This window comes from Mesoplodon densirostris, chromosome 19 (assembly GCF_025265405.1).
Source record: "Mesoplodon densirostris isolate mMesDen1 chromosome 19, mMesDen1 primary haplotype, whole genome shotgun sequence".
NCBI classification, from domain to species: domain Eukaryota; kingdom Metazoa; phylum Chordata; class Mammalia; order Artiodactyla; family Ziphiidae; genus Mesoplodon; species Mesoplodon densirostris.
The window spans coordinates 50,316,363-50,339,891 of NC_082679.1; the positions used below are offsets into that span (position 1 = coordinate 50,316,363).

General features: G+C 46.5%; 1 protein-coding gene across 7 annotated transcripts in view; it reads left to right on the plus strand.

The window, feature by feature from the left end:
• ZFHX3 (zinc finger homeobox 3) overlaps nucleotides 1-23,529 on the plus strand; it is a 255,057-nt gene that overhangs the window by 38,482 nt on the left and 193,046 nt on the right. Inside the window, exon 1 of one of the 7 annotated variants that reach the window (XM_060085122.1) lies at nucleotides 4,664-4,744. The exons of the other annotated variants lie outside the window; for them this stretch is intronic. The gene's annotated coding sequence lies outside the window, so the exon portion shown is untranslated. Of the gene's footprint in view, nucleotides 1-4,663; nucleotides 4,745-23,529 lie in introns of those variants that run through there. 7 annotated transcript variants of the gene reach the window in all.

The window sequence follows — 23,529 nt, forward strand, 5'->3', positions numbered from 1 at the left end:
CCAAAGAACTGGATGGGAGCTCCGTGCTGGCAGCAGGAGTCTTGGCCTGGTGGGCTCACGGACCACCTCATCCGCAGCCCATAGGACAGTCCCTGGCACACCAGAGCCACTTGGATATTTGAGTGCATGGGTGGGCCGCTCCCTAGACAGGCTCCGACTGGGGGATGCTAAGCTGGAAAGGCTCTTTGTGTGGGACCACGATTCCTAGCACCCTGGAATCAAAGAAGTCAGCTACAGATCAGAGAGCCTGAGGGTAGTGTGTTGAACAGAAGAGAAGGCAGTCTTGAGACATGAGGGCAGCCGAGCCATAGGTGGGGAGCCCAGGGAAGCGCAGTGGAGAAAAGTATCAGCAAAGCTTTGGTGGCTTGGCGAGGGGAACCTTTGGGATGGGGACAATTTGGAGCACTTTCAGATATTCCTTCTAAGTATTCCTGTGGCCAATGGAGGATATTTCCTGGGACATCTTCTCATACCCGCCTCCCTGAATAAAAACAAAATCAAGACGCCCACCCACACTCCCGTTACTCCCAGCGTAAAAGAACCCAAACCATGTCTTGAGATCACAGCTAGTTGCCCATCCAGCCTTTGGTATTCCTTTGTCATTTTTAAGGGCGCTTTAAAGCAAAAGAAGTATTCGTCTAACTCTCTGGGGAGTTGAAATTGGGTAGGGTCCCAAGTGAGCTCATACTGTAGCGGAGAGATTCCGCCCCAGAGCTATCCTGCCCTCGCCAGGGCGTGATCCCACATCCGTGGGCGGCACAGAGAACATGCTTGGTTCACGTAGAGGTTACAGAGTGGCTGTAAATGGACATTCGTATAGAAGAAGAGGAAATTACTGGAGTCAGAGCTCTGGTGCCAGGGCTTTAAAAGAAGGCCATCAATTAGTCATAAGAGCTAAGGAAGATGGGATTCTATTTCTAGGGCTGGTTTATTTTGAGGGGGGCATCAGAAGAAGCAGTAGATAAAGAAAGAGAAACTGGTCAAGTAGCATAAAGATTTTGAATCTTGGGCAAATTAGACACCAGTTTTCCCAGAATTCACCTTCTCTTGGACTTTGAATATTCGAAGCTGCGTCTTTGTTAAGCAGAGGCTGAATGAGAATCCTTTGTGGAAGACAGGGTGAATTTTTTTTTTTTTTTTGACTACTTCACCTTGTTTCAAGTAGCTCCTTGTACATGTGCACTGAAATCGCATGTTGAAATCCCACTGAGGAAGCCTAGTTGCCCTGACCCTAAACATTATAACACAATACTTCACGTTACCTGTTAAACAAAAAGGAGATGGGCTAGACTGGGAGAGAGTAAACAACTTGGAGGATTGGGAGAATTAAGTAGTATATGGGTGTGGAGGGTTAAGGGGAAGGAAGGTCTAACTTGTGGTTGAAAGCAAGCCCAGGTAGACTGGAGTAGGAAGACCCTGGTGGGATCCTGCTTTGCAAAGTCAGTGAGAAGAATGTTCTTGGTGTGGAGGCCAAGGTGGATCACAGATGCCTTTCACTGCTCTGCAGTGGGATAGCCTCCACTCCCCACGTGTGGCCGGTCTTTGTGTGGCACGTTCTTCAAGGCGCCAGGCCTCGATTTGGTCAACAGTGGCCTGTACCTGTGTAGTGTGTAAAACCCAGTCCTGGAAAGCTGGCGCCTGCAGAGGTGTTGGGCAGCTGGGGCCGGCCAGCAGCCAGCTTCTGATGTGTTGGCTGCCTGGCGCACGCCTCTCAGGTGCTGGCAAGATGGCGAGATCCAGTGGCCCCAGGCTACCACTGAGGTGGGCAGGACGCCGCCACCTTCCCGAGCCTCCCTCCTCTCTTTGTCTTCATGAGCCCAGTGGGCACGGGCCTGGGCTTTCCAAGGCTTCACGCTGGCTGCCTGGCATCAAGGTGGGACTTCAGGCCGGCCCACTTGTGGGATCCGTTGGGCGAGGTTGGCTTGGCCTGGCTTCTGTCCGTTTGATAAAAGGAACTTTGGACCTGGGGATTCTTCCCTGTAGATTTTTTTTTTTTTTTAGTCCAGTATCTTCTATTAGATAAAATCAAAATATCGTACACATATAGTCTTGTTTTAACTACCGTTTTCCTATTGTTCTCATGGTTTATTGTGGATATTTATGAATCTCAAATACAGTAGGCTAGGATGGGAGTTTTTTCCTTCTAATGCTAAGATGTTCCACCGAGCACTACCCTCAAGTCATAACCCTTGCTTATGGCATCAGGGGCCTTTGGTTCTCATTTTTGGTGATGGAGAAAGAGAGGATTCAGCTGACTCTTCAGGTCCAGAGAGGAAGGTTTTGTGGATCCCAGTGAGGATGACTCATCCTTGAAGTTCAAGGGCATTCTTGGTTCTGTGTGTTTATTGTCACAGTCCCCTTTCTCCAGAAGGGGCGTATTAGTTTCCTATTGATGTCATTGCAAATTATCGGTACTGCAAACTTCATGGCTTAAAACAACATCAGTTGATCGTCTTACTGTCCTGGAGTCCAGAGTCCAAAATCAGTTTCAGTGAGCTGAAGTCAAGGTGTTGGCAAGGCTGGTTTCATCTGGAGGCTCTGAGGAGAGAACCTGTTTCCTTGCATTTTCTAGATTCTGGAAGCTGCCCCTGTCCTTGGCTCACGACCCTTTCCTCACATCACACCACCTGTTGCTTCCTTCATCACATCTACTTCAGTCTGACTCTGAACTTCTCCTGCATCCTTGTTATAGGGACCCCTGTTATTACATGCGCCACCCCCCATCATCCAGGATGATCTTGATCCCATCTACAAAGTCTTATTTGCCATTTAGGGTAACACATTCACAGGTTCCAGGTATGAGGACAGAGACATCGGTTTTTTTTTTTTTCGGTACGTGGACCTCTCACTGTTGTGGCCTCTCCCGTTGTGGAGCACAGGCTCCGGACGCGCAGGCTCAGCAGCCATGGCTCACGGGCCCAGCCGCTCTGCGGCATGTGGGATCTTCCCGGACCGGGGCACGAACCCGCGTCCCCTGCCTCGGCAGGCGGACTCTCAACCACTGCGCCACCAGGGAAGCCTGGAGAGAGACATCTTGGTGGTGCTATTAGGTGGCCCACCACAGGGGTTCTTGGAGGAGTCGGTGCAGTCAGCAAAGAAGGAAAAGCCCACATGGACCCGGGTGGAGCTAGATGGTAAAGTTTAACCAAGTATCCCTGTGGAAACTGAAGCAAAGGATGCCTGTTCTGGCAAAGGAGGTTCCCTGGGGAATGAGGGGGAGGCTTTGTGGTGAAATTTGTTAGCTTCTCTCCTCGCCAAATAATGTGATATTGTTTTGTTAGATTGCGGTCAGGCGCCAAGGGTAGTATTTGTGAGAGAGTTCATAGAGGATTCTTGAGGAAGAATCCTAGAGATGCACAATGAAGAGCAGAGGTCAGGGGAGCCCGACAACACTGCGAGGTCAATCGCAGGGTACAGTAGGCAGCGGGGGTGTGTGGGATAGAGGACTCCCACCCACCTGTGTTTCTTGCACAGCTCCTCAGGCTGGGTGCCTCCCCTACATGAGTGCCAGGTCTGTGGCCTGTTGTTCCTGTGTGCTCGGGTGGTGTGCCTAGTCACTGGACCATGGCTTTCTTGGCAGCCTCAGAAGGAAGCATGTTCATAGAATGGGGACATGTTTCTAGAACCACCATGGATACATTTTCTGCTAGAAGTGATAGTGCAAATGGTGCTTCATGCCTTGGCCAGCCCCTGGTGGTATTAGATTGAACTATGTGGAATTGCTCTTTTTCGTATTACATTAGAGTGATTAAATGTCACTATGGAGGAAGGTGTTAGGTTCTAGGTAAAGATCTTAAAGGAGCAGTTTTGAAACAGGTGTAGGTAATTAGGTGCCCAGATCATGTCGTACGCGCCAGGATCTCAAAAACTCGAGGTCAGAATGATTTCTCTGACATCCCTCTTTTTAATATCCAATTGCCAAGATTGAGAAATAAGTGGCTTCAACCGAGCTCCAAGGAGGACTTACGGGATGGAGGCCAGTTGCTGCCCTAGCACGTGGCCACCGTCAGACATCTGCCATGGGCTTGGGCCGTGACCCGGTACGGAGGTGGGTGGAGCTGAGATGGTGACACCCGTGCATCGTGGGGCTAAACGGGAGCCCAGGGCTCTCCGGCTACTGTTGGTTGTACCTGTTCCACCAGATGGGTGGTGTTGGAGAACTGAGTCCGAGTCCTCAGTCTGCGGTGGCTTCAAAGCGTAGTTGAGAAGACTGCTCCTTCAGACGCCTCTGGTTTTAAGTGGCGGTGACGTTTGGTTGTAGCTTGAATGTGCTTGATGAGCTAATAGCTTGCCTCTCTCTGAAGATAGTGTTTCAGTCGTGGTGGAAGAGCATACGCCTCAGGCCTAGACAGCAGCAGCTGGCTTCTACTCCTTGATAGAATCTCACCTGGTGCCGCCGGAATTCGTATGAAACACCCAAAAAGGGCAGCCCACCAAATCGAGTTGAAGGGTGTCTTAACTCTCCTCGCATCCTCCCAGCATTATTTTGGGGGGTTAGCTTAAACCTTAAAACTCCATCAGGGGGACTTGTGACATTGAAATGCTGTGTGTTAGCCAGAGAGTCTATGACCTGATTTTAATGACTCCTTATTTTGTGTGTGTGCCAGACAGCCTGCCCGTGGAGGGAGTGGTTTCCAAAGACAGACGCGGAGTGTTCGGCCAAGTTGAGACTCCTGGCTGCCAGCTCCGTCCTTTTATGAGGTGTCTAGAGTCAGTTCCCCTGAGAGGAGGAGGCTGAGATGAGGTAACCTGGCTCCGCAGGTCAGCAGGGGAGGTCCTGCTTTGAGGCGATGCGCGGGCAGTCTGATAACGCAGCATTTTCGCTTTAATGCATCTTAAATGTGGATTATACTATTAATTACTGCTGGACAAAAAGGGATTCGTGCAGCTGGCCTGCTTTCCCCCCTATGCACTTTTACACTTCCCCTGTGCTCGGAACGGCCAAAGGGCAGTAGGTTTTCCTGTCATCTGTCTTTTGTTTTAGCAGCAATGGCTGCTGAGCCTCCTGTGCTCACCAAGTCAAAAGGGGGTGAATGGGGCACCGTGCAAAGTCCTGAACTCCATTTTGGTACAGGGGTGGTCGATGGAGGTGGGGCTCTTTCCTTCTCTGGAGCTGGGTGTTCTTCACCAGGCTCTGTGGTTGTCTGTCTGGTTGGCTTGTCCTCAGGAGGGAGAGCCTCTTAGCTGTCAGAGGGCCTTGCCCAGTGCTCCCTTCCCACGGGGCTGTGCCTCCATGGGTGCTGTCAGTGGAAGTCCCAAGGTGCTGTGTCCTCTTATGAATTTCTTAAATGGTCCAGGAAAGTATAGAGGATGGCTGTGACTTCTGCTGGCCTCCTCTAGTCCCACTGCCAGGATGGAGATCTTAGTAGCCAGCAATGAGCTCATACCTTGTAATTTGAGACACTCTGAATTCCTAAGTCTTGGTTGTCCCATCTTATGCTTGTATAAAATGGTATAGATTTTAAGTGATCTATGATTACATTTTATTTTTTCCCCATATTCAGGCTAGTGTACTCATTTTTCATCCATATGGAATGAATTTTTTTTAAATAGATGAGGCATTAAATAACAACCTCTCAGTAATAATACTCCCAGGAGTACATAACGTAGTAGTGTTTGCAATTACACACAGTGTAATCTGTTGTGTATGCAGGCGTGTGGGCTTTCTATTTACTGGCATCCTTCATTATATGGTAACATAATATACAGAATTTCCCAGTTGCAGAAATTAGAAAGTGGAAAACAGATTTCTTCAACATAAATTGGAAAACTGAGTTACAGAGTTGGGTTTCTTTTCTTTTCTTTTTTCTTTCTTTTTTTTTTTTTAACTTGGTATTGCAAAGTTTGTGGGAAACGAGTTGACAGTGGCATAATGCTTAAAATCATCACTTAATTGAATTAATTTGGGATTTAAATTCATTTTAAGTAATAAGACTGCAACAACCAAGATGCGCAATATGGGGCATTCCTACAATGGGAAAGCCGTGGTGAGGAGGTCGAGGAAGCTGGGAAGTCTGCTGTCTTCTTGGCTGTACATTCAGGAATTTCAGGTTTCAAGATGGTAGCCTGATTGAAACCTGACTAAACGTTTTTTCTTTCTTTCTTTTTTTTTTTTTTTTTGTACTTTCTTTGCCTTGAAGCTCTTAATTCTTCTGAACTTGGAGATTTCAGAATTAGAGATCATTTTTTTTCTCTTCCCTTTTCTAGCCCCAGATGTTTATCATCTTGGAGCCAAGTCTCGCTTAATAAAACCAATCTCTAAATTTCATCAAAGTATGGAAATTTACTTGGTTATATACTTAGTATATCTGGGATGGTTTCATTCCATTTATTGAGAGATGGCTTTGCTTTTTAAATTAATTTTTAAAGAGGCAATACCTGCTCATAATATTTTCAGAAGATACAGAAGAGAGTTCCTTTTCCCTCTCTTCCTGTGCTGCCTGCCCCTCAATCTCTCAGTTCCCCAGAATCACCTGCTGTTATATCCCTTCTATAACACATATACTTGGATACAGCCATCACAGCATTATATAAGTAGTTTTGTTTTTTTTAAACTAAGCATTAAGTGGTGTTTTCTGCTTAAAAGTTTTTTCCCCCTTGCCAGAGTTTCTTCATCTTCTTTCAGAGATGTTTTTATCCTCTGTAGAATACTTAATATTAAAAATATTAATGAAATCCAGTTACTTGAAAATTAAGAAATACTCTCCTGAATCACCTGAGTCAAAGAGGAAGTACTGTTACAGAATCATTAGGAAATACTGAGAACTGTGTATCTAAATGTATGGGTTGTTACCAAAGTTTTATTCAGGGGTGTGTTCATAGCTTTAAATCCTTTCATTATTAAATAAGAGAAAATGAAAATAAATGAATTAAGTATTCAACTTCAAGTTGGAAAGAATAAAACAAGCCTAATAAGATGGAAATGCTGACAGTGAATTAAAAAAACAGACGAAAACATTGAAGTGATCAATCTAAGAGCTATTTATTTGGGGAAAAGTCAAGGAAATAGACTAAACCACTATAATGTCTAAGAAGAGAGAAAATAAACTAAAAGTGAGTTGACATGATAGAAAAAAGGAGTAACAAATTAAAAGTTATATTTGAAATAATTATTTTATAATATAAAAAATAAAATATAGTAGCTTAAAATACAGCAACTTTGAAAATCTCAGTTGACATGTCTGTTCTAGATGAATCAGAAGTCTGAGTCTTTAAACTAGGAACTAGGGAAGAAACTAAGCATTAAAAAAAAAAAAAAAACTTCCAAAGAGGGCTCTGGATGCATGCAGTTTAATGGATGAATTCTTTTAAACTTTGGGGGACAAAATAATTAATTGTTCAATAAACTGTTTCAGAATATAGAAAAAGAAATAAAGCATCCCAGTTGGTTTTACAAAGCTAGCACAGCTCTGGGAACCAACATCATTACAAAGATTACACAAAAATAAGGCTGAAGGGCCTCCCTGGTGGCGCAAGTGGTTGAGAGTCCGCCTGCCGATGCAGGGGATACGGGTTCGTGCCCCGGTCTGGGAGGATCCCATATGCCGTGGAGCGGCTGGGCCCGTGAGCCATGGCTGCTGAGCCTGCGCGTCCGGAGCCTGTGCTCCGCAACGGGGGAGGCCACAACAGTGAGAGGCCCGCGTACCGAAAAAAAAAAAAAAAAAAAGGCTGAAGATTGAGCTCAGGCACAAGTATAGATGCAAAAATGCCAACTAAAACAGTCACAGCTTGAATTCCACAGTATTTTAAAAGAATCATGACCACATAGGGTTTATCCCAGAAATGTAAGAGGGGCTTAAGATTAGAATGTCTATTCTCCAAATACATGGTGTAAGTAGAACAAAGAAGAAAAACATATATCCAAAAAGGCATTTGGTAGTTCTCTATTCTTATTTCTAGTTTGCTGAGAAATTTTTTAAAAAACTTTGCTACAAAGGGATTGCATTAATTCAATGAAGAAACCAGCAGCTCCGACAGTTGGAGACTTAATGGTGAACCAAAAGGAAATTGGGGATAAACAAAGATTGCCCATTGTACTCATTTCTTTTTCTTGCCTTATTGCATTGGCCAGGATATACAAACCAAAGTCAAATAATGTTTAAAAAGAAACAATGAAAATTATTTGCAGGTGTTACTGTCTTCCTAAAATAACCCAAGACACATTTACATGGAATTAAGTACAGAGTTCAGTTACAAAGTAAAATTTCAAAAATCATTAGCTTTCTCGTATACCAGGAAAACTCGGTTGGAATATATTAGAGACCACTCAGTGGAATGGAATCAGATAGAAATGTGTCTGGGAAAGGTAGCATTTCAAATAAGTGAGAGGAATTAAAATAATAACAGCTCACATTTTCCAGTACTTCTAAGTGCCAGGTGTTATGTTAAACACTTTTACATGAACTCATCTCATTTAATTTTCACAAGAATAGTATGAGTTGGACACTACATATAGTTCCTTTTCATAGATGAGGAAACTGAGGTTCAGAGAGTTGAAGTAGCTTACCCAGTTATGCAGACTTGAACACTGATCTGATTGGCAACAGAACCAGTGGCCTTCATCACTGTGCTTTACTGTCTCTAGTATTATGCAATTATGTAGTAAATAATTATAAGACAGTTAGATAAACAAATAGGGAAAACTTAAACTGGAGCCATTCTTCACAGTGTATGTTACCATACATTCTGCATGAATTAGAGAGGTATAAGTAAAACTTAAATCACAAAAGAGCTGGAAGAAAGTATAGGTGAATATTAATCTGAATATGGGGCAGGGAGGGATATTAGGCCTGACTCTTCTAGTGAAGAAATCATAACGGAAAAGACTGATTTACTACATTTAAAAAAGTTCTTTATGCTGGTCACTAATAGTATATTTAAAGGCATATGACAAACTGGGAAAAGATATTGATGACACATGTAATTGACAAAGTTTGTCCTAAATATCCTTAGTATATAAAGAGCTCTTAAAATCAATGATAGAAAAAGATAAGAGAAAAATGAGCAAAGGATACAAAATGAGCAAAGAATACAAATGGACAACTTATATAAAGAATGTATTCAGATTGCCCATTTGAAGAACCAAATGATAGCTCATTGGTTTAACTTATTTGTTTACTAGCAAGATTGAGCTTTCTTGGTTTTTTTCAACCAAGATTTTTTTTATAGAGCGAATACCCCGTTATGATGAGGGAGTGGAAAAATCGGTGTACCCTTTCTGGAGGGTAGTTTGGCAGTGTATGTCAAAAAGCTTTAAAATAAGATTTATTTAAATTTGTAGCTTGTCTCACCATGAATTACTGATTCTTCTTACTCTGTCCTATCTTTTCTACCATAGCTTATTTTGCCTAATAAAATACTAAATAGTACTATTTAGTATTATTAAAATAATTTTTTAAATTAAACTTAAATAATTTTTAAGTTTATTACCCTTGATTGTCTCCCCCGCTAGAATACAAGCTTCACTTAGAAGCAGAGATCCTTGTTTTTTCACAAATTTATCCCTAATGTCTAGAATAGGACTGGTGATCCAGTACCTTCATGCGTCATAAAGAAATCACCAATTGTGCAAGAGGAATTTATAAATAAAGATTTTCATTACAGACATTTATAATACTGAAAAATAGCAACCATCTACATCTCTCACAGGGGATTGATTTAAACTGTGGTGCATCCATATGGCAGATTCTTATGTGGTTCTTTTAAAGCTCCTGTCTCATGGTTAGGAATGTGGGAAAACAGTGATGTTAAATTACATGAAAGGAGGCTGTGTGTACTATAGGACTTCAATTTAATTTAAAAATATGCATAAGGGAGAGATTGAAGGATACCTATAACAATATTAACTTGAGTGGTTACATCCAGGTGGTAGAAGTACAGGCTCCTTTTAATAATTGGTTTTCTGAACCCTGAGTAGTGAATGTCTGTTACTTTCATAATAAAAAATACATATGTCAAAAGTTAGTGAGAATGTAGGATCGCTTGAATTCTACTGGTCTCTGGCTATGTCTAGAAATATTTTGGAGATTATTCAATCTTGCGAATTAGCAAAAGCCTAATTTTTAAAAAGTCAACAATAATATTCACAAAATGTCCGTAGGCTACTTTGTCTTAATTATTTATGATCTTAACTGTAAGTGTCTAGAGTATGTGTTTGTAAAAATAGTGGAAGTCTTAGTGATGTGCAAGCTCGTGGAGTCCTGGAGATGCAAGAACACCTCTGCCTATTCAGCTTTCTTGACTGAAATGTTGCGTTGTCTTCCTGATGCGTCACAGACTTTCAAAGTACACTTAGATTGCACTTCAGTGTGAGCTGAGGATGAGGATTTTCAACTCCTACGTTAACCAAGGGGCAAACGGTCTACCTGTTGTGACCCTTCACTGTGTGGAAGGACCTTGGGGGATATGCATAGGAGAAGCTTCCAGGTTAGAGGGGAAATGTCAAGTGGGGACCAGCTGCCACAGAATGTTAACAGTGGTGCCAGAAAGAGAAGACCAGGGTTCCTGATGACTTTTCTTAGCTTGTTAACAAATCAGAAGTATGTTCAGTATGTTTGGGCTGAAGTTTCCCAGATCCCTAAGAGTCACATGCTATCTTGGCCAGCATTCGAGTTCCATCTCTGCTGCTTTATGACTGTGAGTCTCAGTTTCTTTATCTGTAAAAGGAGAAGGTTATGTTAGCTCCTCTCTTCACTGTGCTTTCAGATCTGCATTCTGAAGGAATCCCGTGTCTTTTTACATTAAAGCATGTATTTTAGGTATGTATGTGTCATCTGTGGTGATGGAGGGACCCAGTGACTATTGTCATTTCCTAGCTCTGTGGGCCCAGAAGTGAGCTTGATAGCTGAAGCTGCGTGGTGAGGGGGAAATGCCTTTAAAGGATCAGTCTAGCCTAAGTGAGAATCCCAGCTCTGCCACATACTGGCCAAAACTTTCTCCTTTTCATTTGTAACATGGAGGATATATTCGTCGTCTACTGCTGCATAACAAATTACCCCTGAACTTAGTGGCTTAAAACAACAAGCAGTTATTATCTCACAGGTTCTGTGGCTCAGAAATCTGGGTGTGGCTTAGCCAGACCCTGTGCCTCCAGATCTCTTGTGAGGCAGCCGTGAAAATGTCCACCAGGGCTATACTCTCATCTGAAGGCTTGGCTGGGGAAGGACCTGGGTCTGAGCTCATTAATTTGTTTGTTGACAGGATTCAGTTCCTCGTGGGCTGTTGGATTGGGGGCCTCTATTCTTGTTGGCTAGGGGATGCCCTCAGTTTCTGGCCACATGGGCCTCTCCTTAGAGCAGCACACACCATGGCACTTGGCTTCTGTTAGGGGGAGCATGGAGTGTATGGAAGACAGAAGCTACAGTGTCTCCGTAACCTCATCTTGGAAGTGACCTCTTGGTAGCCTGTTGGTTAGAGGTACGTCACTGTGAACAGCCCACACTGAAGGGGAGGGGGCTACACAAGGCTGTGAATACCAGGAGGTGAGATCAGAGGGGCCTGCCCACCAGGAGCTGTAAGGACTAAGAGTGGAGGTGGTCTTTTAAAGTGTCAGGATGTCTTAGGCACTCAGAGTTAGCTCCTACCCCCATCCCTAACCCTGGTTTAAGAACTGCTTTTCTTAAGGATAGTCTGTGAGGTTGAGTGGAGTAGGTTAAAATGGGGCGGGTAGTCTCATTACACGATCTGATGTCCGTTCACCGTCTTCTTACACTGAAGCCTTGAAGTGTCTGTTGGCCAGTCTGTTAGACCCATGACTCCTCATCCCACGTCTGCTGGTTGTGGCATGTCTAGCGTAATTTGAGAGGGAAATGAGTGTTTGGCTGATGAAAAGTCCAGTGTGTGTTTCCGTGGCTTAGGCAGCTATTTGGGGGAACGCCCGGGAGCTCTCTGGGAGCCCGTGGGTCAAAACAGAACAGCCCTCCGAGGCTGCTCCTTTTTGTGTCTGAATGCCACCACCTCTGGAGTCGAGGAGGTCTGCCTGGCACCCCCTCTGGGTAAGGGACACTCCAGTGGGTTGAGCTTGGGTGCCAGACATTGCCACAGCCCTAGGAAATGAGTAAGAGAAAAAAATCCAAAGCAGAGACCTCCCCCTAGAACAAGCTGAGCTTTGTGCAGAACAGGCTCCAAATATGAAAAGACCATTGTTCCCGGATGGCTTTTTAATTAAGGCTCACCACTCACACCCATCAGCTTGCCAAGAAGAGCCGCCTCCTTCCTTCCTCTCCCCGCGTGCTCGTCCCCTGCTCCTCTTCCCAGGGCCTTGGGGTGGACAGGTTGAGAGACCCTTGGGGGTGGGAGGATGTCAAGAGCAGCGTGGACAGAGAGTGTTCCCCTGTTTCCTCCTGCCTGGCTTAGAGGGGGAGCCCTCCACCTGTTGGAGAGCAGCCCTCTGCGTTTCCAGGTTCAGGAGCCAGGCTCGTCCCCTGGGGGCTCCTGGAACAAGTCCCGGCCTCTGCCGTTCCACTCCTTCCTCCCAAGCTTCACGTGCACCTTCTCTTGCCCGAAGCCAGAGCAGCGAGCCAGAAGTGAACTGTTTTCTGTATGTTTCAGTTTTCTCCTGGTGATCCTGCTCTGAGAGCTGAATCTGGATGGATGAGCCTGCAAAGAGCCTTTAGCTTTCTAGCAGTGCTTTCTGGATCAAACCCTCTCCTCCTCTGGATAGGGCGGATGTAAATGCAGGGAAAGGGGCTGATTTGGGAGACGAGAATTCTACCGTCGCACTGCCAATGCCTTAAGGGGCCGATTTGGGAGTTGCTGCGGGGGCAGTGCGTCTGGTGGCTCAGTGGAACCCCCTCCCCACCCTCCGTTCCAGCCCTGGCACTGGGAGGCGTGCTGGCCCAGACCTGACTTGCATTGTGATGAGAATCCACGCAGGCCGGGCGCCCTGTTGGGGCACAGCGCTCAGGACAGATGCGTCACCTCTGAGCTGTGGTACTTGAAGTAGCTCTGTGCCGCTCCTGCACAGATCTGTTACCAAGTTTTCTGGTTAACAGTTGCTGAGAACACGGCCTCAACATTTTATCTTCTGTGGAAAATTGTCCTTCTGTTTACAGGCAATTCCCAACCTGTGGATTTGTCCTGTGCCTATTTATGCCTTAGGATTCCACAGACATGCCCTCAGTCGATGATTCTGCATAATTTTGTATCTATGGTGTATACACATCTTGTGCAACCAGGGCAGAAATAATTCAGTGTGATCTTGAGTTAGAAGTGGGGTCTGTCCTAGCGCAGAACACATCAACAAGGAACCATCGATGTGGGCACCAAAGAGTTAAATACACGTCACCGGGAAGACGGTGAATTTGCAAGTTACAGGGTTATGAGGATTTTAAATTAGGGAACCCCAGGGGTTTACTTGAATGGTGGACAAGCCCTGGAGAGAAGATCTGATTGACCAGATAAGTTGTACACGATTCCTTGAAAATCTGTTCACTCCAGTCCCAGCCAGCTTAAACTTCTTGACATGTCACCCAAATGTAATTGTAAATGCCGTGGGAAAGAATCTTGAGTAGGGGTGAGTTCTGTGAAGTCTGAGACTGGGAAAAACAAGTATGAATTATTACAGTGAGGCCAGATTAGAGTTCTGTTTTAGGTTCTCATCAGCAGAGGATGGCGATGCTTTTGAGATTCCTGCAGTATGGTAGCCACCAGCCACGTGTGACTACTGGGCACTTGAGATGTGGCTGGTCTGCATTGAGCTGTGCTGTAAGTAAACACACACAGGTTCGCAAGGCTTAGTATGAGAACAAGGGGGGAGATAGCTTAGTAACATTTAGATGGATTGCATTGGAAATATTTTATTTTATTTATTTATTTTTGGCTGTACCACACGGCTTGCGGGATCTTAGTTCCCCAACCAGGGATTGAACCCGTGCCCCCTTCAGTGGAATCGCAGAGTCCTAACCACTAGACTGCCGGGGAAGTCCCTGGTAATGATATTTTAGACATACTGGTATTAAATAAGACATATTTCAGTTAATTTTACCTGTTTGTTTTTTCCCCTTTTTTTTTAACATGGCTACTAGGAAATTTAAAATTACACATGCAGCTCCCATTTTAGATGAGGGATTTAGATGAAGGATGGCTAAAGAAGGGAGACCCAGAGATGTGCTGGTTTTGGTTCCAGGTCAGTGAACTTTGGGGAAAGTCAAGTCTGGCTTCAGTTGGGAGTACTGTGACTAATGCCACGGGAGACGATCTTTGTTTGCTTTTGGGGTGAACCCGTCCTAGTCAGAAATTCATTTAGACTGTGTCCTCCTGGCTGTGGTCGGACTGTGAAGGGATAAGGCAGATGCTGTGGCCGGGAGAACGAGTCGCCCCAAGTACCTGGGGAGGCCTGAGTGCCATGAGATGCGCAGAGGCTATGGGCCTTAAGCATGGCAAGCCCTCGGGGAGGTGGGGGAGGAGGATTACTCAGGAGCAGCCCTCCAGGGTACAGAGCGCTTGCTCAGTGGTGAGACCTTTAAGGGAAGACGGCTATTGCTCAAACGAACCTCTGGACCCTCTGAATCCAATCGTTTCAGTTGACACAGGCCCACGGGCAAGACAGCACCAATTAATTCTTCGGTGGTATTAAGATCTTACCCCACAGTCATGGATGGGAGTCCCAGAGCAGTTCCACATACAGCCTGTTTGTGAAGCTGTGCCTTTGTATCAAGCAAAGCTAGATTCCTGTTGGTGATTTCCTTTCTCAGCATGGTTGTGGAGGGTCCCTTCTGGAGCAGGGCCCAACAGTTCTCCTTCTGTAGCACCACGTCTTGTCCTCCTGCACGGAGGGAGCCCGGGAGGCTTTCTCGCTGACAAGGAATGTCCAGCCTCGCTATTGGCTTTTCCCAGCTGAGGGGTCAAGGGTTCACCATCCCAGTTGTCAGTAGTCATATATAGAGGGCTCGCAAAACGAGATTGACCTTAAGCTGCTTTTAAGTTTGTCTTTCTTGTGATCCTGCATCCAGAGTACTGGTCAAACCAGTCCGTATCTGGCTGATGATTATCAATAAAGTAAACTTAACTCTGTGGCCAGAAACAGTTTCGAGCATCCGGCAGCTTAGATTTACCCGGTGAAGCTGCCGTAGTGACTGAGGTTTGCATTTCACGGAGGGCAGTGCCTGTAAGAGTGAGAAGTCGGGGCCATTTCTGCACAGAGAGGGGGGACCAAAACCCGCACCCCTCTTGTAGACTCACAGCCAGTTCCGAGTCTTTCACTGGGTTGGTCTCTTTTCATAGAGAGTCGACGGATAGTTGTTAGCATATTGGTGCTTGAGAATGAATGGGTAACCGTGTGGGCTGTCGATTCCTACCCTTTATTGAGAACCTGTGTGCTGCTGGCTGGTGGTCTGCACACACTGTTTGCAGAAGGTAAAAAGCCACAGTCCCTGCCTGCCAGGAAACCATGTCTAGTTGGACTAATAATTATCCACACAAAGTATTATGTACAGTTAAGGGCACAGGAGAAGCAGAAGAACCTGTGAATAAATATGCATAGTGAAGAGGAAGGCAAGGATAGCACAGTGCCTCTTGAACAGAAAATTGAGAAATTCCGGAGCCTAGGGCTCTGGTGGCTGGAATAATATCAGTGTTTATTTGCATTTTCAGTTTGCACTGTTCTCAAATGTGCCCACTGACCCTCTTAACAATCTCGGAGGTCCCTTACTCTGACCAAGACATTCCTGGTATTTGCTGGTGAGCTGCTGAGGCCCCTGTGAAGTTATGTGATTCACCCAAGGTTATGCAGCTCAGGAGCATCAGGACTCCACGTGGGGTTGGGGGCTGATTCTTGTGTTTTTGCTGCACACCACGCCTCATCCCTCGCCTACAGTTTCCACAGAATTTTGGAGAGCTCCGAAGGCTGACTGGTAGCCTCTGTGTGTTTCACATGAGAGGAATATGGGGGCTGGCCTTGGGGAGAAGAATATGACAGCTGTATTTGTGAGTGCGATCGGAGGGTCAGAAAAGGTGTCCATCAGAGAGGTTTGTGCCAGTGGTTTAATTTCCTTTATTTCAGGACTGGAAGTTATTTAAATTACTTTATAGACTTCCTGTTTCCTTGCAAGAGCTCATTAAGTCCAGGCTGAACTGCGCCTTGCTGTAATGGAGTGCCTGGACCCGCAGTTCCCATTCCGTCCTCTGGGGGCCCCACGTTGGCGAGGACGGGCTGAAGTTGGAGAGTCGGGGCAGCCCAACCCTTTTACTAGACATCCAGTTATGACTTGACTGACATTGGTGGTCTTCCTCAAGGATGAAGAATTACCCGGCACTCTGGACTCTATAGACTACTTTCTGGACTTGTCCATTTCACCATTATGTTATGGAGAAGAGGGAGGCCCGTCTCATCTAGCCATAGGACCTTGCCTCCATTTCTGGTGATTAGATGTGATGTTAGAAGCTGATGTGTGTGCAGTAAGGCTGAGGATTTCCCTGGCGATCAGGAACACGAGGCGGCGTAAGTGTGGATTACCTTAGCGATCTCTCTGTTACTCGATGGAAAAGGGTTTCTGACAGGGATTCCAGAATCGCACTCCAGCTTTTGAACCCTGCTGAAAGGCAACTCTTGAGGAGATGTGTATTTGATTAGATGATTTACCTTTAAACTTGCCAAGAAAATAATTTGAGGTGACCAGGAAACACCCCTTGGCCCTTGTGCATCTATAACTGCTCCATCATGGGGAAAGCTGCCCCTACATTCAGGGCTGAGTTTGTGGGCAGAGTGCTAATCAGGAATAAAAAAACAGGTGTTAGGATGGAGCATAAATGGTGTCAACGTCTAGAAGCTGTCGCCGGCTCCCTTCGTGGACCAGCTGTGATGGAGAGAACCGTGCTGCTTACCTCCATGCACCTGGGGAAAGGTAGGGAAGGTGGAGATGGGACGGGCTGCCACATCCAGGCCTTCCTCGACTCAATGCATTTTATTTCTTGGTTTGAAGTTGTGTTCTGCATTATATATCCTTTTGGTACTCAGTACATACTCCGTTTCAGCAGTTCCAGAAGGTCTATGTGGGAATCCCACACCTGGGAGTTGGGGAGGGGCATCTTTCCTTACTAACAGCCAGACAAGATTCTTTCTAAAAGGGGAGGTAATGCAGCGACTTAAAGGTAACCCGAGTCCGACTTGCGTGCCTAAGTGCATGCTGTCTTAAATATTCATTTACGACGTTAAGGTTTGTAATTTCTTCATGAGGCATTTTAAAATAATAAAGATGACCTGGTAGGCAAAATTCACTGGTATTTTCTAAAAGCTTTTGATAAGGTTCCTCATAAAAGATGAAGAGAACAAAACCTCAGTGTGGCGAGAAGTCCTTGTTGTGGATTAAAGAATGGTTAAGTCATAGGGAACAGCAGAATTCTGGAGGAGACCCACTGCTTGGCACGGGGAGGGGTTAATAGAGGGGTGTCTTGAGCCTGTCGCTGGGGTCGGAGTTATTAAGTGTATTAATTGTTTGGAGAAGGAAATGGAGGGGGAATTGGTGCAGTCGGCTGCTGCTACCCTGGTTTTTGTCACTGGTTTCAACTCGGAGAGTCTATACTGCCTTGAATCTACTGGGGGGTGAGGCGGTGCAGGGTCAGAGGAAATGAAGTTTGCGGAAGCCTGTGACGTAACTCAGATCAGCAGAAAGTCTAGTCCACACGGAAGAGCTGCAGTGCCCCGTGAAGTCGCTGCCTCTGCTGAGGAAAGAGGTCCAGGAGTTATCACGGGCAACAGCAGTTCATTGATGTGGCGTTTTTCGTACGGAGCAGATAGAGGATATGGGGATGGGGTGGAGTTGGAAAATAAAGGGTTTCCTTTATTTTTGTGCTGTCGGGTGTCTTACTGTCCTGGTGTATAGGAAGGAGGGACACTCTTTCAGTCTTTCTGACCATGGTATCTTTTGTGCAGTTAGGTTTCCTTTTAGAGTCACAGTAAGGGCAGTCCGCTGTCCGTGGACATGCTGCCTCTTGAGTTCTCGGTGGGGACTCTGCATGCTACTCTGAAACACGTTACATACGCTTGCAGGCTGCTAGTGGGGTCGGCCCGTTGGACAGGTCTGGTTGAATTACCAAATCTGAGCGCATGATCATGCAGAAAACCCTTAGGGCAGGCTACCAGCCTGGCACCTTGAATATTCCTCAGTTTGAGGGGGGGCACCTAAAGATTCTAAGTCTGAGCGGTGCGCTTGTGGGAGTGAGTGCGTGCAAGCCAGCGGTGGAGCTGCCCTGTGCATCCTGCCTTTTTGCATTTCTTTTTGCTGCCTCGTTAAGGCTACTTGCTGTGTTCCTTCTGTGGCTGAAATGAAAGTTTCTTGTGCAGGGCCATTGGCCTCCAGAGCTGGTGCTTTCCTGAATGGGCTCTTCCAGGCAGGCCATGGATTTCTTTCTTCACCCCTCTTCTTTATTTACTGATTTCCTTTTGTAGCTGTCTCCTTCCCCGGGCCCCACTTTTAATTAAAACCTGGAAAAGCGCTGGCCTCCCTCAGAAATGTTGCTGAGTCCCTCCTTTTGGCTGTGAGCAGATGCCTCTGTGTGGGTTGGGGTCCCTAGCAGCCCCACACCCCATCCCCTGGGGGAATTTTTGCAGTCTTGGTCCAGCATAGTTAGAAGCTGCAATTACTACTTGGTAGCTAATTACCCGGCCTCACATTAGATCAGTTTACAGAGGGAGCTTGGAGCCTGTCAGCAAAGGTCAGCCTGAGGTCCTCTCACTAAACAGCCCTCTTGTGATAGCTGTACAAGGAAAAAGGCATTAAGGGGGAAGACTGGGGACCAGCTCCAGGCTGCAGGGTCCTTGCTGGGGGGGTGGGGGTGGGGGAATGGGAGAGGGAGAAGAGCCATGGCTGACTAAAGGGGTCACGGAGACTGATAACCCTTCTCACAACCTTCCTCAGAGAGCCTGGAGGAAGGTGCAGCCCTTTCATTGAGAGGCTGTGCTTTAGAGAGGGCAAGATAGATACACAGGGGAAACCGGGATGTGCCCGCCGCTGACTTTTAATGCTTGACTCTGTTAGCGAGATTGGTTCAGCCACACACAGCCTCTAAGAGGGGAAGTAGGGCCTAAGAGAGAGCTCCCCAAGTGTGGAGTGTCCTTTTTGTTATGTCTTTTTACTACCTGTATTACATTATTTGCTTAGAAATTTTTCTTTTCATGGATTCCCCTATTAAAACCATAAATACCTGCTCTAGCCATCATCCGAAGCAGTGATATCAGAAGAATCACAGGTTTGGGCTAGTTGTATTGGCTCAAATAAACATTAAATAGGTGACGATTCAAATTTAAAATGTTCACCCACGCATCACCTAGCCTATGGCCAGTGGTGCTTGTGGGACACGCTGGAAAATAATGGTGTGAAAGATACCAGTCCAGAAGTGTGAGTGTTTGTTTTCCAGGCCAGCATTGCTTTCTCATGAGATGTGAAACTATGGGTGAGTCTCCCTGCTTCTCTGAACCTTAAAAATGAGGATGCAGTCTCTGTTAGATTTTATGCGAATGAAACAATTTTATGCACACTCTGTGTGTGTGTATAAAGATTAATAACTAAACATATTAAGCATTTACGTGCTAAATACTTAAGTGTCCTATTAATCCTTACAACCATATGGGGCAAATATGATCTCTACACCCATTATAGGTATGATGAACCCAAAGTAGGTTAAGAATTTGCAGCTTTTCAATGGCTCTGTGCTGGAATGCCAGCCCAGGGCATATGCTTGTAGCCTGTTGTATACTATACTGTAGTGTACTATACTGTGTATACGGATTTTTATTTATTTATTTATTTGTCATGGACCCCCTTCAAGGTGTTAGGTTAGAGCCTCTCTGATAGCTGCTTGTGGGCTGTAGCATTAGATAAAAATCATTTGACGTGAGAAGTGGAAAGAATAGAGTGTTCAGCTCCTCATGGGTGGACCTCTAAATTTCCTCAGCAGCTGTGGCACGGTCCTTAGTGCTCCATTCCAGTCGTCTGTTCAGCCCTTCACCGGTTGGGACAGGCCTGGACTTCACCGTAGCTCCCCCGCTTCAAATCAGGGCCAGATCAGTATGCGGTTGGTGGGCACCCGGCAGGCAGGGGTACGATGTGTTACGTTGATAAAGGGCTTGCAGCCCGAGCCCTGGGCTTCGGAGCAGTTTCAGAACTCCGTGTTCAGTCTCACTGCAGGTACGAGGTGTCTCCCCAGCATCAGAGGCTGTGGCACTGCCAGGACCCTGGAGGACACTGTGCCATCCTGACCCTCCGAAATAGTCGAAGGACAGTGGGTGCTGGGAGGTGTCACGTGGGCCCCTCCATCACCTTGAGTGGCACTGCTGCCCCCTACACTATTGTCAGGGCCGGGTGCCCCTCTTTGGATTGGCTGAGTCTGAAATGAGCCCCAGCATTTAAAAAAAAATAATTTTATTATTCCTTCTTTTATTTCCAGTCTTTTTAAAAAAGTAATTAATTAATTTATTTATTTTTGGCTGTGTTGGGTGTTCATTGCTGCGCGCAGGCTACTCTTTGTTGTGGTGCACAGGCTTCTCATTGCGGTGGCTTCTCTTGCTGCGGAACACAGGCTCTAGGCACGCGGGCTTCGGTAGTTGTGGCACGTGGGCTCAGTAGTTGTGGCTTGCGGGCTCTAGAGCTCAGGCTCAGTAGTTGTGGTGCACGGGCTTAGTTGCTCTGCGGCATGTGGGATCTAACTGGAGCAGGAGCCCCAGCATGTTTTGATTTGTATAACAAATGTGCAGAGAGGAAAAGAAACCGGGTATTTTGTAAGTTAGGAAAGTTCTCCTGTCGGAGGGGTATTGAATGGGCTCTGGAAGCTCTGTCAGCCGAAGGTTTGGAGGTGGAACCTAGGCCTCTGCCGCGTGATTCCTCTTCTCTTCCTGGGCCCGGGGAGCCCCCGGCCTGCATGTGAAACATGCCTTACAAAACTATGTTACTGAACTTCCACCCACTGGGTGCTGACTAACACCACTTCCCCTCATATAACTTCACATTTGTGTAATTAACATATAATTTGATACCTGGAAACTCATGCTGGGTGGAGCTGGAAAGGATTACTCAGCTTTTAGCAATCCAGACTCTTGGTTTATACAGCGCATGTGCTGCGTCCTGGTTCTGCTGTTACTGCTGACTTGTTTTGCCAATACTTCGCTATTAATTCTTCCTTCTGTCCTGTGAAGATGAGTGGAAATGATGATACGGTGTTGTTTTTTTTTTTTTTTGGAAGGAAGACTAGTGACTTTTATTTGCATCTGAGACACGGTCAGAACAAGAAAGTGTTACTGTTGCCTGAGACATGTTGGGGGCAGGTAGAAGGGGTTTTCTGGGCTGCAAGCTTCCATGAGGATCTTAATTATGTCTTCTCTCAGGCCTGTCTACAGCAGCCCCAATTATTCCATGAAGGCCCCACTGAGATCAGAGCAATAGAAAACAACATTCTGGAGATCTCGCTTAACAATTTTTCGTCATTGCTTTTTCTTACAGTACTACAATGAACTACTGATAAAACACTGGTAGCATGAAAATTGGGCCCCAAAGTGCTGCCAACAGACCTTTGGCAGTGGGGAGCCGTGGTCAGCGAGCCGGACCCGCGTGGGTGACTCTTCATTCCCTCCGGCCGGGGTCAGGGGGCCTTTCCCCCTTCACTTGCGGTGCGAGCAAGGGGATTGGGGCCGGGAGCGCAGGCCTGGCCGAGGGCGGCACCTGAGCCACAGGGCCGGGGCCGGCAGCCGCTCCCCGAGCGCGCAGAGGCCATGACTACCATCGGTGCCAAAAGTGTGCGCCTTGTTCGGAGGGCGGAGGTAAGGGGCCCTGCGCTGCCTCCCGCCTCCCGGTGTGTCACGCAACCCTTATCAGGCCCTCCGGGACCCGGGACCCGGGACCCCCGGAGCGCAGGATGCTGGAGCCGCCGAGCTCCCGGGCAGGCAAAGGCCGTCCGTCCTCGCTCACTCTTAATATATTTTTTTTTTTTTGCGGTACGCGGGCCTCTCACTGTTGTGGCCTCTCCCGCTGCGGAGCGCAGGCTCAGCGGCCATGGCTCACGGGCCCAGCCGCTCCGCGGCATGTGGGATCTTCGCGGAGCGGGGCACGAACCCGCGTCCCTTAGCATCGGCAGGCGGACTCTCAACCACTGCGCCACCAGGGAAGCCCTCACTCTTCGTATTTTAACAACTGAAGGGTTGTGGACTGCCTGCTTCTCGAGCAGACATGTTCTTAACTTTCTTTTCCCATCGGCTGGTGGAGTTCAGTGGTGCCATAGTTTTACTTTCCGTTTCTTCGTGAAGGCAGTTCCATCAGTATTTTTAAAAAATGCAGTAAGTAGGGCCTTCCCTGGTGGCGCAGTGGTTGAGAATCTGCCTGCCAATGCAGGGGACATGGGTTCGAGCCCTGGTCTGGGAAGATCCCACATGCCATGGAGCAACTAAGCCCGTGCGCCACAGCTACTGAGCCTGCGCTCCAGAGCCCGTGAGCCACAACTACTGAGCCTGCGCGTCTGGAGCCTGTGCTCCGCAACAAGAGAAGGCCGCGACAGTGAGAGGCCAACGCACCGCGATGAAGAGTGGCCCCCGCTTGCGCAACTAGAGAAAGCCCTCGCACAGAAACGAAGACCCAACACAGCCAAAAATAAATAAATAAATAAATAAATTAAAAAAAAAATGCAGTAAGTAAATATCAGGGAAGAATAAAGATGAAAAATTAGGACGATTTTGCAATTTAAATTTAGAGTGTATGCTGTGGTTATAAGTTTTTTTTGAGAAATTCCTTATTGTGTTGACACGTATTAATGTGGGGCAGGGGGAATCACAGTTCTTGGTATACGTGATACCTGCCTACTGAAAGATAAAAAGGTTGGGTGAACTCTGACCCAGAGCTGAGAATCAGCATAGTTGAAAGCCAATCAGGATATCTTGAAAATAAATCTGAATGTTCACATGCCTTGAAAGAGGACATTTAGTGCAGCACAGATGGAAAATCATATCTGATGTGAACTCAAAGGAAGGAAAAGAGTGAATCCCTTAAACATCAGTAGTCACAGCTTTCTGATCCAGTGGATTGAGGAGGATCCAGAGTCCCGGTCCCAGGTGAGCATGGTGTCATCTGTGAGCTGCAGGGGAGGTAGGAGTGGGCAAAGTAGCCCGGAGGCTATAGCCATTTGCTCCCTTCCATGCATTGTGCTTGTGAGCCTTTCAGGGTTTGAGAACTTGACTCTGGAAAGCTTCTAAATTTGTTCCTAGTGGGTTGATTTATTTTGTTGAGGTCAAATTAGAACTAATGGCCCTGATGGTTTACAATGCTCCTAAATGGTTCTTAGCACTTAGGCGGGCTTGGCTGGCCATTGTGGGCGGGTTTCCAAGTGTGGACCATATCATTCCGAGGGTGTATTTTTTTGTTGAAGTTTTTGTTGAGAGTACAGCTTATGTGTGTGAGTGAGGTTAAAAGGTAACAGCAGAATTAGTCACACTTAATATTCAACTTTCTCTTGGTATCAGATCCAGGGATGTGTTTGTGAACACGGGCCCCATGGGCATTTGGTGTGTGAGCAGGGCATCTAGCTGGGAGTTAGGAGTTGATGACTGTTTGT